The 5,232-nt window shown below is 41.8% G+C and overlaps 1 pseudogene; it reads right to left on the bottom strand.

The window, feature by feature from the left end:
- Window positions 1–1,217: 1,217 nt before the first annotated feature.
- LOC139377048 (CCN family member 1-like) lies at window positions 1,218–4,459 on the bottom strand (annotated as a pseudogene).
- Between the last annotated feature and the right edge of the window lie 773 nt (window positions 4,460–5,232).

Here is a 5,232-nt window from a genome sequence, read left to right as displayed (position 1 = left end):
ACTTCCGTATTGAGCGAGTCACTGGTAATTCCTGCTTTAGTTTTTGCTTGTTAGCAGGAATCAGGAGGATAGAGTTATGGTAAGATTTGCCAAATGGAGGGCGAAGGAGAGCTTTGTACACGTCTCTGTGTGTGGAGTAAAGGCGGTATAGAGTTTTTTTTCTGGTTGCACATGTAACATGCTGGTAGAAATCAGGAAACATGGATTTAAGTTTCCTGTATTAAAGTCCCCGGCCACTAGGAGCACCGCCTCTGGATGAACATTTCCATGTTTGCTTATGGCCTTTTACAGCTCGTTGAGTGCGGTCTTAGTGCCAGCATCGGTTTGTAGTGGTAAATAGACAGCTAAAATATAGATGAAAACTCTCTTGGTAAATAGTGTGTTCTACAGCTTATCATGAGATACTAAACCTCAGGCTAGCAAACCTCGAAACTTCATTAATATTTGATTTTGTGCACCAGCTGTGATTGGCAAATAGACACAGACCGCCACCCCTTGTCTTACCGGAGGCAGATGTTCTATCTTGCCGATGCACAGAAAACCCAGCCAGCTGTATGCTATCCATGTCATCGTTCAGCCACGACTCAGTGAAACATAAGATATTACAGTTCTTAATGTCCCGTTGGTAGGATAGTCTTGATCGGAGCTCATCACGTTTATTATCCAGTGATTGCATGTTGGCTAATAGGCCTGATGGCAGAGGTGGGTTACCCACTCGCTGTCGGATTCTTACAATGCACCCCAACCTATGACCCTTATATCTCCATCTCTTCTTAATGCGAATGACGGGGATTTGGGCCTTGTCCAGTGTCTGAAGTAAATCTTTTGCGTCCGACTCGTTAAAGTAAATCTCCGTCCAGTACGAGGCGAGAAATCGCTGTTCTGATATCCTGAAGTTCTTTTCGGTCATAAGAGATGGTGGCAGAAACATTATGCAAAAAAAACATGCACAATTGGTTAAAAGCCCGTAAAACGACAGCCATCTCCTCCGGCGCCACAATAGGATTATGTGATATCTACTCATTCACGACAGAGCATCAGGTTCCATAAATACATATTTTATTAATAACATACATAAAACAAAATAAATGCTCAAATATCATTTTCCATTATGGCCTATCACATCTTAATAAAATGTAAAAATGTTATAGATAAATATTACTAATATTGTGATATTGAAAATGAATCATTTTAGTAGATGCCACAAAGAAGCTACACTGTCTTTTCAAAGTTTTCATGTTGAATGTACTTTTTTTTTTGAATAGATACACAAAAACATAGGCATGCATTCAAAACTCTAGTGCATCTCATGCCTTGTTTGAATAAACAAAACATAAGTTGTCAATGAAGTGAAATATTTCAACATAGCATTACGCTCCATATCGAAGCAACCAGTAACGCTCCAATATTACGAAGCAATTCATTTAAAAAATCCTCTGAATAAATGTCTCCAGCATAACGGTGCACATCTGGAGTTATCCTAACTCTCATATCCCACACTTTTATTCCCTCAACCTTCCCTTCCCCTCAGTCTCTGGACTTGTGGATAGCCTGTAGAACATACAGGGCCTCTCGTTGCAATGGGAACAGTTGAAGTCACATGGACAGGACTCTGACTATGACATTCTTGCTGAAGGTGTCTCCGTCCTCAAAGCGGACCGTCATAGTCTGGGTCTACTGAGAGGTGCAGCAGCGCCCGTCCAGACAGGAATCACAGTACCTGGGACGGAACTTATTCACACTGCTGCAAACTGCGTAGGTCTGTTTCAATGGAGGGCTGGCCTTTTCAATACGACTGCACTCCTTACCCTTCTGTTGGTGAGAGGAGAAGAAGAACAATGTGTGATCCGAATGTTGATGGACTAGACATACATGTCCTTATGATTCAGTGTCAACCAGGTGATGGCATGGCATTGTCGGTTTGATTTGATGTGTACCTTGAGGCTGGAGTAGGCTGACTGGGAGCAAGGCGGAACTCACAGAGACGAGTCTCCTTCACCAGCTTGCACTGGCTGTTGTTGTTGGTGAGCCGGGAGGACACTCCTGTGCCACGGGACTTAGCACAGGGGGACCAGGCTGTGGTCTGAGTCACACACCTCTTGTTCCCCTTGGACATCAGGCGACTCTCAGGCTTACTTCTGAAAGCTGTGGGGAAAATATGGCCAGACTATTATTCAATGTGCAATGGAGGCCAGGTCCCACAAAACTTCAAGCAAATTGGACATGAGTTTAAATCACAGGAGGTTGGTGGCACCATAATTGGGGAGGACAGGCTCGTGGTATTGGCTTCGAACAGAATAAGTTGAATGGAAACAAATACATCAAACACATGGTTTGATGCCATTCCATTCACTCTGTTCCAGCCATTACTATGAGCCGTCCTCCCCTCAGCATCCTCTACTGGTTTAAATCTAATGTGCGATGATAACAGGGACGAAGGCATGGGTGGGCACAAGCCCACCCACTGGGGAGCCAGGCCCACCCAATCAGATTGAGCAAAAGCAAAACAATGATACATTATTATTACAAAAATACTACTTGGCCCATCCAAATTTATGCAGGCCCACCCCCAACGAATTTCTGGCTACACCCCTGGATGACACATCGATTGTTAATAAATGGAATTTCCATTTAAACTCCGTCTGGATGTTAACTGAGGCTGAGGCTGATCTATTGGAGCTCAATAAATCCACTAACCTAATCACTGGAATAAACAGAGTTCAATTGACTCACCAGGTAAAGACTTGAGTCCTCCTCTGTCGACAGACACCAGCTCGTTCTTGTTTGTGAGGTCATCTTCGGAATGTTTATCCTGGCGGCCATCTTTTCTGACCTTGTCTAATGAGGCTGAGCCCAACACGTTCCCCTCCTCAGGGCAGACTAGCTTCTCACAGTAGCGACCAGGTACTTTGACCAGCTTGGGTTTGGCACAGCCCAGTTTGGTCAGGGAGAGCTGCTGGGGGCACAGGGGCATACACCCCACGGCACCATCCATGCACGTACACTGGTGCTTGCAGTTGGAAAGGAAGCTCTCTCCATTCTGGTAGATCTTGCTGTTGTACTCACAGGGTCTTCCATCTGTTTTGGCTGTTTGGAGAAGCAGATGGGGAGACTGTTACTATGTGAGTCAAGCGCAGGGTTACAAAGGCAGGGTATATTACTGGAAACTTTCGAACTTTACCAGTCAAATAACCAGAATTGTGTTAAAATTCCCCCAAATACTTGAAAGTTATCAGATGAGATCTAGTGGCCTTTTTTGGGGTACTTCAGATTATCACAGGTGTCTGTAATTATCTCTGGCCCTCTGTGTAGTCTTTTACATGTATAATATATAAAATTATAAAATAATATTTTAAAATATAAATTAAAATGACAAAGCTATAAAACATTATCCTAAATATAAACCATCAACTTAGTGAATACCATTGGTGTTTAATGAGGGTTTCAGCATGAAATATTATTTTTTACACATTTGTGTTTATTTTAATATTTCTTTGTTTTGGCGCCAAATTTGTGGCAGTTGTGAAAATAGTCAATAGTTGCAAAGTTAAGTAAAAAATAATGCCATTGTTGAATATATGCTTTTTTCATCAATTAGGCTATTTTCTCTTGAACCATATGGTCTATCCACTAGAAACATCGACAATATGGACACAGATATAAAAATGAATGCTATATATGAATATATATTTTATAAGTTATTCGAGTATATTACCTTTTAATTACCGGCATTACTGAAGATTCTGCTAACTTTGGTAGCTTTGCAACCCTAGTCAAGTGTAATATTCTAATTATAGAGAATGCTCCGTAAATAAACCAGAAGCATAATTCCTTATTTAAAACGTTGTAATAAACAAGTTTTTTTTTAACTACATCTCTAAATCAAAACCCATAGGAGCTAGATTTGTAGAAGTAATAGACTATCAATGACCGCAGCAGGGTATCAGAATTATTGTTTCCTATACAACTTTATCATACCACGACAGATGCCTTTAGCTGTGCCAGAAGCAGCCCCAAGATTGCACTCCAGTCCCTTGATGTGGTCGCATGGCTCTGTCTTGCTGCAGTCTTCATTGAGCTGCCGAGCGCAGACTTTGCAGCATCCACAGCCGTCGGACACAAAGCTGATTCCTGGTTCGCACCTGGGTAGGCCTACCTCACGAGGACACGAACATTCGGAGGGACAAGATGCTGATGCCTAAAATACCAGAAACATGTTATAAGAGAAATGTTGACTTAATTTGTGATTTCTCCTAAAAAAAAATATTCGACTGTAGGATGGAGTGGGGATCTTAATCGCCATCAAGCACCACCCACCCTGGGCATTGGCAATCAATCACGCATATTTTTGTAGGCTATGAATGATCATGAATTAGGCTATATGTTTTCTTACCGAATTTAAACACCCATAGAGGAAAACAACAAAGGAAAGCGCCAAAATCTTCATGTCTACTGCCATAGTATTGGTACAATTTTAGCAAAGATAGAGGCTAATTTAGATCAATCCACGCGTTTGCACACGGAATGCGCAATGTAAACTACCTACAGACTTACTGGGTTCTCTGGTGTCCCCCTCTCCTCTTTTATATCCGAAAGAGATCTGACGTGTGCGTTAGCTGACGGGTGAACTGTTCCAAAGCTATGCGAGAAATGTCTCCCAATGCTTCCTCCATTCAAGCCAAATACCACCCTGTCTACTTTAATTCTTACAGGGTTTCCATGACCATGTTACAGGCTATTTCATGTCGGAAACTAGGCTATTTATTTGAAGATATTTATGTGTAGTCTTTCCTGTCCTAAAGTGGGCCCCAAATTGTAATTGTCACATGCCTTGTAAACAACATGGTGTAGACTAACAGTGAAATGCTTGGGCACTTCCCAACAAATGCAGAAAGAAAAATTATAGAAAGATAATGACAAGGAATAAATGCACAATTGGTATAAATGCACAAAATACCTGTATAAAGATACCTGTGATCCCTGGGGAACTGGTACTTTTTATTTGTTCATGTTCGTGATGAAAACAGCTCATCAGATGATACAATGAGACTATGAGATGCCCTGGGAGGGGCTAAATATGATGGATCAGCACTCTTAACCATTTCCTTAGAGAGCTAGGATGAAAGTAAGCCTAAATATTACAAGATGAGTGACATATTTCTATGGCTAACTGAATGGAAGAAATCGGTCTCCCTAGGATTAGGCCAGCCCAGGTGTTTAGAATATTGCCCT

Source organism: Oncorhynchus clarkii, chromosome 20 (genome assembly GCF_045791955.1).
Source record: "Oncorhynchus clarkii lewisi isolate Uvic-CL-2024 chromosome 20, UVic_Ocla_1.0, whole genome shotgun sequence".
Classification (NCBI taxonomy): Eukaryota; Metazoa; Chordata; class Actinopteri; order Salmoniformes; family Salmonidae; genus Oncorhynchus; species Oncorhynchus clarkii.
Note: the sequence above shows the minus strand (reverse complement) of the source record. Positions and strands in the feature narration are given on the sequence as shown.